The following is a 16,907-nucleotide window of genomic DNA, read 5'->3' on the forward strand; positions in this document are numbered from 1 at the left end:
CATTTTAACCCTGCAGGGGCTGGAGGAAAGTATTCACAATTAGGCAGTAAAAAAATGGAAAATTTTAATTTTCCAATAATGTATACGTTTAGATTAAAGTTTCTCATTTTCAAAAGGAATATGAGACAAAAAGCACCCCAAAATTTGTAATGCAGGTTCTCTTGAGTACAACGGTACCCCATATGTGGACGTAAACCACTGTATGGGCACACAGCGGGGCTCAGAAGGAAGGGAGCGCCAATTAGCTTTTCCAATGCAAATTTTGCTGAAGAAGTTTCTGAGCGCCAGGTCACCCCATTTTGGAAAGTGCACCCCTCAAAGAATTCATCTTGGTGTGTGGTGACCATTTTGACCCCACAGGTATTACAGGAAAGTATTCAAAAGAAGACAGTAAAAATGAAAAACTCGAATTCTTCCAATAATATGTTCGTTTAGTTTGAAATTTCTCAATTTCACGAGGAACAAGAGGAAAAAAGTACCCCAAAATTTGTAACGCAGGTTCTCCTGAGTACAATGGTACCCCATATGTGGGCATAAACCACTGCATGGGCAAACAGGAGGGCTCAGAAGGGAAGGAGCGACAATTAGCTTTTTCAATGCAGATTTTGCTGCAGAAGTTTCCGAGCGCCAGGTGCGTTTGCAGAGCCCCTGTAGAGCCAGCGGAGTAAAATCTCGCCATAAGTCACTCCATTTTGGAAAGTGCACCCCTCAAAGTATTCATCTTGGTGTGTGGTGACCATTTTGACTCCACAGGTATTAGAGGAAAGTATTCAAAAGTAGACAGTAAAAATGAAAAACTCAAATTTTTCCAATATTATGTTCTTTTAGTTTGAAATTTCTCAATTTTATGAGGAACAAGAGGAAAAAAGTACCCCAAAATTTGTAACGCAGGTTCTCCTAAGTGAAAAGGTACCTCATATGTGGGCATAAACCACTGCATGGGCACACAGCAGGGCTCAGAAGGAAAGGAGCGCCAATTAGCCTTTTCAATGCAGATTTTGCTGAAGAAGTTTCCGAGCGCCAGGTGCGTTTGCAGAGCCCCTGTAGTGTCCGCAGAGTAAAATCTCCCAATATGTCACCCCATTTTGGAAAGTACACCCCTCAAAGAATTTATTTTGGGGTGTGGTGAGCATTTTGACCCCACAGGTATTTGAGGAAAGTATTCAAAAGTAGACAGTAAAAATGAAAAACTTGATTTTTCCAATAATATGTTCCTTTAGTTTGAAATTTCTCAATTTCACGAGGAACAGGAGAGAAATGTCACCCCAATATATGTAAAGCAGGTTCTCCTGAGTAGAACGGTACCCCATATGTGGGCATAAACCACTGTATGGGCACACAGCCGGGCTCAGAAGGGAAGGAGCGCCAATTAGCATTTTCAGTGCAGATTTTTCTGAAGAAGTTTCTGAGCGCCAGGTGCGTTTGCAGAGCCCCTGTAGTGTCAGCAGAATAGATTCCCCCCAAAAGTCATCCCATTTTGGAAAGTGCACCCCTCAAAGAATTCATCTTGGGGTGTGGTGACCATTTTTACCCCACAGGTATTAGAGGAAAGTATTCAAAATTGGCCAGTAAAAATGAAAAACTCGAATTTTTCCAATAATATGTTGGTTTAGTTTGAAATTTCTCAATTTGACGAGGAACAGGAGAGAAAACGTACCCCAAAATCTGTAACGCAGGTTCTCCTGAGTACAAAGGTACCCCATATGTGGGCATAAACCACTGTATGGGCACACAGCAGGGCTCAGAAGGGAAGGAGCGCCAATTTACAGGAGCAAAACCGCAGCTAGTAATGGTTATTAGAATAGCGCAGTTACTAAAATAAAATAAAAAAAATTAGAATACAGGTAATCTGGGGTGGTTACGGACAACATGGGGTGGTCACGGGCAACCTGCTGTGGTTACGGCAACCTGGGGTGGTTACAGGCAACGTGGGGTGGTTACGGGCAACGTGGGGTGGTTATGGGCAACGTGTGGTGGTCACGGGCAACCTGCTGTGGTTACGGCAACGTGGGCTGGTTACAGGCAACGTGGGCTGGTTACGGGCAACCTGCTGTGCTTACAGACAATCTGGGGTGGATATGTGCAACGTTGGGTGGTTACGGGCAACCTGCAGTGCTTACAGACAATCTGGGGTGGTTACGGGCAACGTGGGGTGGTTACGGGCAACCTGCAGTGCTTACAGACAATTTGGGGTGGATACGGGCAACGTGGGGTGGTTACGGGCAACCTGCAGTGCTTACTGACAATCTGGGGTGGTTACGGGCAATGTGGGGTGGTTACGGATAAACTGAAGTTCTTATAGGCAATCTGGGGTGGATACCTGTAATCTGGCATGGGCACCGCAATCTGGAGGGGGTCATTGGCAATTTGGGGTGGTCAGAGGCGCCGTGGCGTGGTCAGAGGCGACGTGTGGTGGTCAGAGGCGCCGTGTGGTGGTCAGAGGCGACGTGTGGTGGTCAGAGGCGATGTGGGGTGGTCAGAGGCGACGTGGGGTGGTCAGAGGCAACGTGCGGTGGTCAGAGGCAACGTGCGGTGGTCAGAGGCATCGTGGCGTGGTCAGAGGCATCGTGGCGTGGTCAGAGGCATCGTGGCGTGGTCAGAGGCAACGCGCGGTGGTTACGTGCAATCTGGGGGGGTTACATGTAATCTGGCATGATTACGGGGAACCTGGGGGGGTTATGTGCAACCTGGAAGGGTTACAGACAATCTGGGATTGTTACTGATAAACTGAAGTGCTTATAGGTAATCTGGGGTAGGTACATGTAATTTGGGGTGGTTACGGGCAATCGGGAGGGGGTCACTGGCAATTTGCGGTGGTTACGGGCAACGTGGGGTGGTTACGGGCAACGTGCAGTGGTTACGGGCAACGTGCGGTGGTTACGGGCAACGTGCGGTGGTTACGGGCAACGTGTGGTGGTTACGGGTAATCTGGGGAGGGGTTAGGGGTAATTTGGGAGTAAACTGCAATTATTACTATAATAAAAAGTGTGTGTTTTATTTTTTTGTATGTTTGTCACTTTTTTTACTTTGCATATTCATTTTCACTGTATTACTATGATTACTGTGATATTTTCTATCTCAGTAATCATAGTTCAGTGACAGAGACCAAATTGGTCTCTGTCACTTTAAATTTTCAGAGTTGGCTGGTTGTGAAGCGCATGCGCACTTCATAACCAGCCAGGACGTCGAGGAGGACGGAGCTCCAGGATCAGGTGAGTATATAGGGAAGGGGGGGATGACTGGGGGACGGGGGTGACAGGGGGGGTGGGGGGCGACTTGGGGGGTGGGGGGACATCACTTTTTATCCCCTGTCACCAATCATTCATGGTGACAGGGGATAAAAAGTGCCAGGAGCACATGGTACAAGCGATCAGCGGTATATAGTATATACCGCTGATCGCTTGTACCGGGACCCCACAGGGGGGTCCCCGATGACTGCCCCATGCTCTCCGCTACCTCCGGTGGCGGAGAGCATGGGGCTTTCATTCATTTTAACTTTTCCATCGCTGTGAACAGACATTAGTCGGTTCACAGCGATGGCGGCGGCCATCTTGGAAATGATGGCCGCCGGGGGAGGGGGGTTAGTGATCGCCCTATTAGGGGGGGCTGATCTGAGGTCTGGGGGACACTTATTTCATCTCCCCCCGTCGTGGATTCACGGCGGGGGGAGATGAAAGGCGGCGGCAGCACCGGTAATCCCCTTTACAGACGGCCGCCGCTATAACGTTAATAGCGGCGATCGTCGGTAAGGGGGGGTGGGGGGCCGGGACAGACCCCACACACTGCCCCAACCCCTCAGCTACCTCCGGTAGCCGGGGGGATGGGGTGGGGGCCGTCCCGGCCCCGCAGCCTTATTCTCTGCCATCGCCGTAAAAAGCTGATGGCAGCAGAACAAGGACCCTTAGTGACCGCCGTAAAAAGCCGTATCGGCGGTCACTAAGGGGTTAAGCACAAGGAGGAAGAAACGAAAACGCAAAAATTTAAATTGGCCCGGTCCTCTAAGGGTTAAAAAAGTAAAACCTTTAAAAACAAAACACTAAATGTGTTTACAATTGCCCTTTTCCGATCCTTATAACGCTTTTATTTTTCGGTCTATGGGGCTGGATGAGGTGTAATTTTTACGCCATGATCTGTACTTTCTTTCAGTATCTTGTTTGTGTATATGTGACTTTTTGATCACTTTTTACAATTTTTTTTTCTGGATGTGATGTGACATCTAATTTTAACACTAATCTGTAGTCCCTCTAGGGGACTCTTATGAGCAATACTGTGATTGCTCATAGGGATCAATGTAATATCTATGCACTGCATTGATCAATGTTATCTATTCTTGACTACTAAGAGCTGCTGAAGCTTCTAGTAATCAAATGCTGGGCCGGGACCAATGTCATTACATCGCTGAGGCCTGGCTCAGTAACTATGAGGCATTGACTTCTCATGATCACATTGTAAGAAGCCGATGCCCCTACTGGACCACCATGGAAGCCTTTTTTATGGCATTTGAATACCGCTGTCAGTTTTGACAGTGGTATTTATATGGTTAGTTAGTGAATAATTTTGCGTTTTCGGGAGAACCCAAATAAGTCATTACATGATGGGAATTTATTAGAATGTCGGCCATGAGACATGAAGAAAATGAGGCAAGTCAATTCTAGAGATGGAAAATGTTTATTGGATTCCAGTGAAGAAATTATTGCTCTCATTACACTACAATACAGAGGAACCGAATGGTTGGCTGGGTATATGGAGGTTATAAAAACACTTCATAGGACATTGTTCTGGGCTATTCTGAGTGTGAAGAGAACAGGGCAATATGTTCTCTACTGATGGAGTTATAACATTGTCTCTATGTTCAGCAGGGTCATACCAAGCAACATATTCCAATATAAGAAATATAGGACATTGTACTGCTCCTTTGCTTAAAGGGAATCTATGGGTGGTTTAGGACAACCCAAACTACCTATAGAGGCTAATAGGGGCCATTACAACAAGCCTAATAGTAGCTATAATATGTCACTGCAGTGCTCTGTTTCTCTGTAATATCAGTTTTACTGATATGCAAATTAGGCTGTTGTATGCATGGCCTCATTTGCATATTACTAAAACTGTTCTTAGAGAGAAACAGCACATCTGAGCATGGTATTAAAGTACGATTATGTTTATGGCAATGCCACCTATTAACCTCTATTAGTTGTTTACAATGCCCTAGCCTTCTGATAAAATCCCTTTAAGGGACTTTATTATGAAATGTGTTTGTACCTTTTCTTCTTATTGTGCAAGAATGCACTAAAGTTATTTTAACTTATGCCATCATCCATAAGTTCTTCAGAAAATGTGCATCTGACATCACTGATGTATGGCCAGCTTATAGCCATTGAATCAAAACGGTGGTCATGCACTTTACGGTCTCATTGTGTGCTCATATCCATGGAGACCCCAATTTCCAGTAGAGGAGGAGGAACTCACCACTGATCCAGAAGTGGGCCATCAAGACAGTAACATTTTAATGTGACTATGTTCAGTCTTTTGGCTTAGTCTACCTTAACCATCTCCTAAGAATTGTATAATTTTACACATCTTTTTTGTTGTTGAATGATTTCCCCACATTACCACTTTTCATAATGAGACCCATTGGTTCTACACAATATGAGACTTAAATCACTGTTGTTTGTTAAGGTGGAAAGTTCTGTATCTTACACCTTATGAATGAGGTACATTCTTATTCACGCCCAAGCCTGTGCTCCACTCCCACTTTATATGATTGAAACCCTTGAGATGACCTGAGAGGAAGGTTTGAAGTGTTGCAAAGAGGATATTTGTGTGAGGACTAACACCTGTCGACCTGGAGAGACTTGTTTCTCCTGGATAATGGATTTCTATTATTATTCACTTATTCTACTCTTACTCTTGTGCCAAGCCAAAGGTAAGTTACGAGGTCAATCAACTTGTGTATGTAGAAGAAGATGACCAGTGGATTCCTCTACCATGACTGAATTATTTGATAAAATATTTCATCTTGTCTATGGGATCATGGTCTTTACTTATTCATTAATCTTTTAGCAACTTAAGTGGTTCGAAAACAGTTACCCAATTTCCAACCTAAAATATGAAAACAATTTTTTTTTTAGCTCAGTCAATGATGTCTTTTCATACAGGTTTTACAAAACTAGACTACATAAATACTTTCTAAACTTTTTGGACCTTACAATGTGGGTCAGGTCTCGCCACCCTAATTTCAAGGTTTTGTTGGAGAACACCAAGGCAAAAAATATGCCTACTGATTTTGGTTCCCAAATACAACATAGTACATAGTCCCATCTCCCAATGGTCAAATTTTCCCTCATGCTAATTCTCTGACACAGTAAATTCTACTACTTTGGACCAGTTCTAGAATGCAGAAGAATCGGGAGGATTTTGACCCGAACACAACATTTGTTGACTGAACCTCCTCAAATCAGGTTCTTACACCATTGATGATCCTCTTTGTCTCTTTTTCTTCCCACCTTCAGCAAAGACAAAGAGTAAGAATTTTTGGGAGTTGCAGATTATTGTAGATTCTAAATTTAATGTTTTTGTAAATATTTTTTCAGTTATTTTTATATTGAGTTTATTCTAGTTCTTTCTGGTTATTCCAGTAAATAATACTTTGAAGAGTAGCCAAAAACAGTTTATTTTAAAGGTTTGACGGGACAATCGCTGAGGAGGCAAATGTACTTTCTCATTTTCTACGACTAATAAATCCGGGAGCAGGTGGTGAGGACAACCATGTGATGGATGTTAGCCGATGTATGTGAGCGAGGCAAATGGTAAACACCGGCATTCTTTTGAGGGATGAATAAGGTCTAAGATCTTGTTGTCAGAACAATGTTATTCTAGCAGCAGTTGGGAATTTGTTGTACTATTTGTGGACATTCTGTGCATGATTTCTTCATCTAAATCAATCTTCAAGGACAAACAAAAAGAATCGCTTTATATCTGTTTATATCGCTTTATAGCTTTACAATCGACCTTGTAAAAGTCTCTATTTATCAGCAATTTAGACTTTTATTGCTCAAAGTTTACTTGTGCTTCCAAAAAGGATTTTGAAAAACCTGCTTGGTTTTGTTAGATTAACCCTTTAGTGTGGTGACAATGTAAATTAGTGCTCTCAATTGGGTTATTCAGCCCTTGAAAACCCCCTTCCACTTCAATGGGCAGGACAAGAGCTGGGTTGTTTGCCAACACCACTCAAACATGGGTCGACCGGCGCGCGCCGCTCCCTGCAGCAAAGGAGCATGTGTCCGGCTCCCTGTAAGTGCCAACAGCGTCCCTGACAACTGGCTCGGCCGGTTGTTAGGGGCCCACCGATGGTATCCCTGATGCCTAGGCGGTTGTTATGGGTGCCCAGGCAGCGTCCCTGATTGACTGCATCCCTAGAAGACCACTAATTGCTGACCCGGACCCTTGACCCTGAGTATTTGTGTTTTGTTTGTCTTGTCCACGTTCTGTGTCACACCTGTCCAGGCTAGGGACCATCGACCAGTTGTCCGCTGCTGCCTAGGGCAATCGAGGCAATTAGGCAGGGACAGTGGGGCAGGTGTCAGTGCCAGGGCGTCACCTGTCTTATGCCGTCCAGTCCTCTAGTCCTGACACATGTAGTAGCGGTGACCTTGGAGCTTTTTTTTTCTGCAGTAAGTAGCCACTTTTGGTAAACGAAGTGATGAAGGAAGGAAGTGGTTTGAAAAGACAGTGACCATGTACAGTAAGTGTATTGTTAGTTCATAAGGTTTCCCAACGTCAATTAGTAGAGGTGAACGTGTAGTCCCATTTTGGCCAAATCCATCTTGATGTTAAGGTAATTTCCAGTAGGAAACTAAAATTGTATAAAAGAGACGATACTAACAGGGAACCAAAAGCCAGCTCTAGGGGTATGTCCTAATAACATGGTGGCCACATCTGATGGATACACATCAACATAAGTGGACCAGTGACCTCACGTTTTTGCCATTATACCGCCAGTATCATGCAACCATTTGTCACCCTACATGGATCACTTTCAACTTTTTCAACTGTCTCTTTGCTTTAGAATGGAGACTGGACTCACAATCTACATTTTTGGCGGGTAAGAGGGCAGCTACGTCATGTTTATTGTGATCGCTTGTTGATACCTTGATTTAATATTTTGGCTCAATGACACATTTCATATAAAGGGTACCTGTCATACTGTTTCCTCACCCAACCAGCGTGCGGTTGCTCCTGCCACTGGAAGTTCAGATAAATATGGATACGACCATGCCAGGTCAGTTCCGTGCACAAGCCCTATTCAATCAGAACAGGGCTTGTGCATGGAACTGACCTGGCATGGTCGTATCCATATTTATCTGAACTTCCGGCGACAGGAGCAACCGCACGCTGGTTGGGTGAGGAAACAGTATGACAGGTACCCTTTATATGAAATGTGTCATTGAGCCAAAATATTAAATCAAGGTATCAACAAGCGATCACAATAAACATGACGTAGCTGCCCTCTTACCGGCCAAAAAGGTCTTAAATGTAGATTGTGAGTCCAGTCTCCATTCTAAAGCAAAGAGACAGTTGAAAAAGTTGAAAGTGATCCATGTAGGGTGACAAATGGTTGCATGATACTGGCGGTATAATGGCAAAAATGTGAGGTCACTGGTCCACTTAACTGACCCAGTAAGATAATATCCACAATGTTCACCGATCGGGTGAGAAAACATCTTGACGGGTACCCTTTAAAACTTACATTATTTTGCCAAGGTTAAAGGGGTCTACAGAATTAAGATCTTGGATTGACAGAAGGAAGGTAATGAGACCCGATCTCAATGATTGGCACCTCTACATGGCCTAATCAATGGTGTGGCCCATGACATTCGTCCCTGTTAGCTGCACATCCTATTGGGGATAGCTACACTTTAAATCTCTGTTGGTCATTCATCGACTGATCGCTGCCCCATTTAGATGGGCTGATTATCGGGAATGAGTGTACCTTTATAAAGTAGTATTGAAGAGCCCGCTCTTACATTTTGTTGCTAGGACGTGGGTGTTTGATATGTGTTGATGCCTACAGACCTCTCGTAAAGCAATCACACAACCTTTATAACATTCTTTAGAAGATAATGTGCACCGCTCTATCTCCTATGTAATGTATTACGATAATCCAAAAGGATGCACAAGGCCGTGTAAACAATGGTATATAACAGTATATAGCTTTTCCAAAAAAACAAGAGATAACCAAAACAGCTTCTAAGTAAATCTTTTATAGTTACCTTTGGCCTATGTTGGGATATAGAAGTTTCTACCACCCGTAGTCATCAAGAGCTATCTCTTATGACAGCACTTGATTGACCTGAATAGAGTCATGTTCTAGTATCCTTGTCATATACTAGGTGTAATGTAATGTAAGGAGGGGATGGTTGAATGTGGACTGGAATACCTCTTGATGGAGTTACCTGGTGAGTAGTCCTGTGGGACTATGAATCTTACTCCATCTTCTGGTATGGTGGCCATACTGAGGTTTGAGATCAGTTCTTGTCCTCATGTAGCCTTCCATAGACATCTATAGTCATGACCAGAATGGGGATAACCAAGTCATCCTCCAATCCTTTTATCCATATGGGTATTGTTGAGCTTTCCCTTTGTGGGCAGACCTGTAGACCAGATTCCCATCTCATTTCTATCTTCTCACAACTATCGGTGGCCCATGTGGAGGCTAGGAAGGTTAGGTTCCTTTCACATCTTCCCACAAGACTTAGCTAATGCTTTAGTCCTCTTGCCTTTCCACCATGTTAAATAAAGGTCAAAGATAGCTGTCTGGAAGATAGTAAGTAGGCCTTTAGGACAGCCGCTGATCTCATCCCCATCTTCTGATCCTTCATGGCTCTTGCTCCAAATGAGATGAAAATTGGACACCAGGCGCTTCAGAGGAGGCACTTGCCATTTATGAGATCAAAATATCTTAATAGAAAAAGTCACTGATAGGTGGTGCTGTAGCTATGCAGATCACCCTACAAATGTTCAATATGTCCCCCTTGGTTTTCAACAACACTCTTCATTCTCAAAACCATGTTGAACACAGGTTGTCAGCTTTGATCGCTACAAGATGTAAACAAATACTGTCCTTCAGATCTGGCAAGCAGGGCTAGCGGTAGCACAGGGCTTACCCAGGCAAGCATCAGGGCCCACAGAGCCTCTAAGGGCCCAGAGAGGGAGAGGGGCCCAGTGTTCTAATGTTCAGCCTGGTCACTGCGGTGCAGGGTTAAGTAGGCTGAACATCAGAAGGCACAGAAGACAAAGCAGGACCTGCACAGAAAGAGAAAAGGGTAAAGGACCTGATCACATGACCCAAAGGTCCTCAACCTTACAGAGTGGAGAGCAGCCAAAGAGGAAGAGGGAGAAGACTGAGCTGTAAGTGCTGTGTGCTACTGTCTGAGTGTATCAGTCAGTGTCAGTGTCAGTCTGTGTCAGTCATTGTTTGTGTCAGCAAGTCAGTGTCTGTGTCAGTCAGTAAGTGTGTGTCAGTAATGTGTGTTTGTGTATGTTAGTAGTGTCACAAGTGATTGTGCATAGTGTGTGGGTGATGGGTACATGTTGATGGATGAAGGGCCCTCTGAGGCTGTCGCCCAAGGGCCCGCAAAAACCTGGAGACGGCCCTGCTGGCAAGATCAGGAAACATTTGAGGAAACAATATTGATATGTTTCTGATTCATGTTTGACAATTGCCATGTATTACTAGGAGGAAGTCAGGAAATCTACCTTTACAATCCAGATTTAAAGGGGTTATCCAGGAATAGGAAAACATAGCTGCTACTTTACAAAAACAGCTCCACACCTGTCCTGAGGTTGTGTGAGGTATAACAACTTAATAGAACGGAGCTGCAATATCACACACAACCTGAGGACAAGGGTGGCGCTGTTTCTGAACAAAAGCATAATGTTTTTTTTAATCCTAGATTACCCCTTTAACCACAAGCCCAGAAAGTATGCACATTTCAGTCCGATGTGAAAGAAACAATAATGTGAATATAATTATTATAATTATACAATTTGTGATGAATTTTATTATGATTTAATTTTTCTTATTATTATTTTTAATTACAAAATGAACAGCATAAGGAATCAGAATTGTGTGTGTTGTAGCTGTGTATGTTTTCCTGTCGGCGTGGATACTATCGCTATTGTGTGTTTCTGTTTCATGTTATATGGCGGTATTTATAATACCCTGACACTCCAGTCGGTATATGCTAGAACAGATGTTCGGCACTATAAGCTAGCATCGCCTGGCGTACATCATCTACAAAGTACTTTATGGTCAGTACTGACCCGACCTTCATTTATTTTATACCGTTGTTTGGAATATTAAGATAATGGAGGAGACGGCTGTGATCCTATTCTGTAGAATCTCAATGTTGTGCAAGAACGGGGCACTAGTGTGTGTATACAGAGCCATGCTTCACCATAACATTACCAAATAGGAGACGTATTCATCACTTCAGCTAAAACCTTATATTAACAGTGAGAAATTCCAGCATTATATGGTGTTTATATAGATGGCGTTTATAGTGATCAATGTGTTTTTGCTGCTTTTTATGGCTCCCATTGTAATGTACAGTATATAGGAGCCTTCACATGATTATTGTGCGTTCAGGGTTGTCAACTGATCACTGGATCATCAGATGGTCATTCACCTCCATCGCCTGGGAGCAATGTGCGTGCTCCTTTCCCCGCTCGGTGTCTATAAGACCTGGATGGTCCCATAGACTTACATTATGGGTCAGTGTAGGTCATGTAGTGTGGACTTCTCCCAGCTCATTCTCCTGATCGGCCAATGGTTTGAACACTCAGATCCGATAGATAAAAACTATTGGTATCCTATATGACATATCAAAAGGTTTTCTTTGGTGACAGTGCCCATTTAAACTGGAAAAATAAGCCTATTTAGTCTTCAACGACCTCATATAAGATGGCCTTAAAGGGGAACTCTCAGCAGGTTACACGAATCAAACCTGCTGATAGTCCCCTATATCTCCAGGGACGCTGAGGAGGAAAGTATGTCTCTTAGTCGGGGTAAACTCCACTCTGGAGCACCGTTAGGAGCACTGCTGTGTCATCTGCCCTGCCCCTTCTAATGAAAAAATAATGGAGGGGGGTGGGGTGGATGATGCAGCAGTGCTCCTAAGGGTGCTGCAGAGTGGAACTTTCTCCGACTAACGACGCGGTACCAAGGAGAAGGGTAAGACACATATGTTCCTCCTCAGTGTCCCCGGTGCTATAGGGGACCATAGTTCCCCTTTAACATTCAATGCTATGGTCTAGAGCTGAAAGTGCAACTGATACACAGATATGTCAAACATATTGATCGGTCGGGGTCTCCAGCTGGGAGAAGAGTGCAACTAAGTGCTTAAACATGGAAATCAGAGTGTGATGGTCAGCTCACCTCATAAATGTGGAATAGTCACAGTTCATTAAGCAAGGGTGCACGGGTCCCGCGACAGTCACCTGTAGGTCCAATTGAGAAGTAAATGTAGTTAAAGTTAAAAATTACAAGTCTTTATTCCATATCTAAGTAAAAAGAGCTGTACTGTTTCCAACGTCCAACGTGTTTCACGCACATACATTCTTAATCATGGTCTATCAGCTAATGAATACAACACATGTTAAAAGCCAAAAGCAGCAAACAAATATTCCATTTAGGTGGAATATTTGTTTGCTTTGGAACGTACACGTGCCGGCATTTCCATTATATTGTGTGTGTTCATTGGCTGCTTTTTGCTTTTAACATGTGTTGTATTCATTACCTGATAGACCATGATTAAGTGCGCATGCACGTGAAACACGTTGGTCATTGGAAGCAGCTAAGCTTTTTTAACTTAAAATAAGGAATAAAGTGTAATTTTTAACTTTTCTAGACTACGTTTACTTCCCAAATGAGTGCTTACCTCCCCAACTATTGCAGGAGACGGACTCCAATGTAAGTCTAAGAAGCCCGTCTCTCGTAACAAGCCACATAGTGAAGTCAATGAGTCAAAAATACAGTCATGCGCTTCTCCCGGCTAAATCGATGTTGAACCCAATCGATCAACACTTTTACATGTACACCTCATCAAACTAAAGTCATCTCTCCATTTTCAGGTCTCCTGTATTCAGAAAAACATCCAGGAATGATGTTCTGTGAGGATGAAATATGGGAATGTGATGAAACCACCAAAGCAACAACAGAATGTGTAACAATGATATCCGTCATAGACTGCTCAACGCCTGGTGGCACCAACGGCAACTGTGACCCTATAACAGAGGACACTATAGAATGTGATCCCACGACAACACGTGTAACTACCGAATCCACCACATCGGTATCTGATAGTACAGGAGATACAGGTAGTCCTTCCAGTGCTACACAACAGACGGGCAGTGATAGAACAGTAATCCAGGACAACACAAGTAGTCGTACAACCGGCCAAACAATATACACTAACAGTCAGATAACCACCGACGAGCCAGATAGTCAAACCACTATAACACAAGTTACTTATATTACAGATACAACAATAGTGATAGATCATACAAGTCACACAAGCAACACGGTGGTCACTGATACCCAAACGATATCTGAATTAACCAGTAGCCGAATAACGCAGGTTACACCTATTACAGATAGTGACACAACAACTGTGCTCGATGATAGCAAAACAACAAGCATGGAAAGTAAAACATCAAGAACAATGGATACTTCTATTACACACAACAATAGGGATACTACGACTGTGCTGGATAACACAAGTAGCGGTATTGGCGATACAGGATTAACTGCTACTCAAACAACATCTAAGCTTACAGGGAGTCAAACAGCACTAACACAGGCGACGTTTATTACACCTACTGACACAACAGTGGTGGATAACAGCAAAACAACAAGCATTGATGGTCAATCAACAGTAACACTGGGTACTTCAAGTACACACACTAGTGATACTACACCTGTGCTGGATAATACAAGTACTGGGGGGTCAGCATTTACGCTTAGTCAAGAAACAACAGAATTTCCCGGTACTCAAACAACAGAAACACAGGATACTTATACTACACACAACAATGATACTACAACTATGCTGGATAATACAAGTAACACAACGGCCCCAACTACAATCACTCCGAGTCAAACTGCTATAACACAGGTTACACCTATTACATCTACTGACGCAACAACAGAGGTTGATAACAGCAAAGCAACAAGCATCGATAGTCAAACAACAGTAACACAGGATACTTCTATTACACACACCAGTGATACTACAACTGTGCTGGATAATACAGGTAGTGGTACTGGGAATACAGGAATTATGGATACTGAAACAACGCTTACAGGTAGTCAAACAACACCTATAAAATCTACTGACAGCTACACAACAGAGGTCGATAAAACTGAAGCAACAAGCGACCATAGTCAATCAACAGCAACACAGGATACTCCTACAGCACACAACAATAGTGATACTACAACTGTGCTGGATAATACAAGCAGCAATACAAGGAAAACAACAATCACTGACAGTCAAGAAACAACTGAATTTACTGGCAGTCACCCAACAGTGGTCGATAACAGCAGAACTACAAGTATCAATAGTCAATCAATAACATCACAGAATACTTCTATTACACACAACAGTGATACTACAACTGTACATGATACAAGTAGCAAAACAGCTCAAACTACAATAACTCTGAGTCAAACAACATCTGATCTTACAGGGAGTCACACAGCTACAACACAGATTACACCTATTATATCTACTGACACAACAACAGAGGTCAATAATAGCAAAACAACAAGCATCAATAGTCAAACAACAGTAACACAGGATACTTCTACAGCTCACAACAATAGTGATACTACAACTACGCTGGATAATACAAGCAGCAGTACAGCCCAAACTACAATCAATCTGAGTCAAACAACATCTGATCTTACAGGGAGTCAAACAGCTACAACACAGACTACACCTATTATATCTACTAACACAACAACAGTGTTCGATAACAGCAAAACAACAGTAACACAGGGTACATCTACAGCTCACAACAATAGTGATACTACAGCTATGCTGGATAATACAAGTAGCACAACAGCCCAAACTACAATCTTTCCGAGTCAGGCAACATCTGATCTTACAGGGAGTCAAACAGCTACAACACAGGTTACACCTATTATATCTACTGATACAACAACAGAGGTCGATAATAGCAAAACAACAAGCATCAATAGTGAAACAACAATGACACAAGATACTTCCATTACACACACTAGTGATACTACAACTGTAGATGTTGATACAAGTAGCAGTACTGGGGGAACAGCAATCACTAATACTAAAACAACACTTAAGATTGTAGGTGATCAAACAACAATAACACAGGCTACACCTATTACAGCTACAGATAGTCACACAACAACTGTGCTTGATGATAGCAAAACAACAAGCATGGAGAGTATAACACCCAGAACACTGGAGACTTCTACTAGACACACCAGTGATACTACAACTGTACTGGATAATACACATAGTGGTACTGGAAATACAGGACTCACTGATACTCAAACAACATCTAAGCTTACAGGTAGTAAAACACTAATAACACAGGTTACATCTATTACATCTACTGACAGTTACACAACAGTGTTCGATAACAGCAAAACAACAGTAACACAGGGTACACCTACAGCTCACAACAATAGTGATACTACAGCTATGCTGGATAATACAAGTAGCACAACAGCCCAAACTACAATCTTTCCGAGTCAGGCAACATCTGATCTTACAGGGAGTCAAACAGCTACAACACAGGTTACACCTATTATATCTACTGATACAACAACAGAGGTTGATAATAGCAAAACAACAAGCATCAATAGTCAATCAACAGTAACACAGGATACTTCTACTATATACACCAGTGATACTACAACTGTGCTGGATTATACAAGTAGCAATAGGAAGAAAACAACAGTCACTGTCAGTCAAGAAACAACTGAATTTACTGGCAGTCACCCAACTATAACACAGACTACACCTATTATAACAACTGACACAACAACAGTGGTGGATAATAGCAAAACAACAAGCATCAATAGTCAATCAACAGTAACACAGGATAATTCCACTACACACAACAGCGATACTACAACTGTGCTGTATAATACAAGTAGCAGTACAGGGGAATCAGCAATCACGGATACTCAAACAACCTCTAATCTTACAGGTAGTCAAACAACAATAACACAGGATACACCTATTACATCTACTGACACAACAACAGAGGTTGATAGCAGCAGGACTACTGGTATTGATAATCAATCAACAGTAACACAGGATACTTCTATAACACACAACAATAGTGATACTACAACTGTGCTGGATAATACAAGTAGCAAAACAGCCCCAACTACAATCACTCTGAGTCAGTCAACATCTGATTTTACAGGGAGTCAAACAGCTACAACACAGGTTACATCTATTACATCGACTGACGCAACAGAAGTCAATAACAGCAAAACAACAAGCATCAATAGTCAAACAACAACAACACAGGATACTTCTATTACACACAACAGTGATACTACAACTATGCTGGATAACACAAGTAGCAATACAAGGAAAACAACAGTCACTGTCAGTCAAGAAACAACTGAATTTACTGGCAGTCACCCAACTATAACACAGACTACACCTATTATAGCAACATCGACTGACACAACAACAGTGGTTGATAATAGCAAAACAACAAGCATTGATGTTCAATCAACAAAAAGAAACACTGATACTCAAACAACATCTAAGCTTACAGGTAGTAAAACAACAATAACACAGGAAACATCTATTACATCCACTGCCACAACAACAGAGGTTGAT

This window comes from Dendropsophus ebraccatus, chromosome 1 (assembly GCF_027789765.1).
Source record: "Dendropsophus ebraccatus isolate aDenEbr1 chromosome 1, aDenEbr1.pat, whole genome shotgun sequence".
In the NCBI taxonomy this organism is placed as follows: domain Eukaryota; kingdom Metazoa; phylum Chordata; class Amphibia; order Anura; family Hylidae; genus Dendropsophus; species Dendropsophus ebraccatus.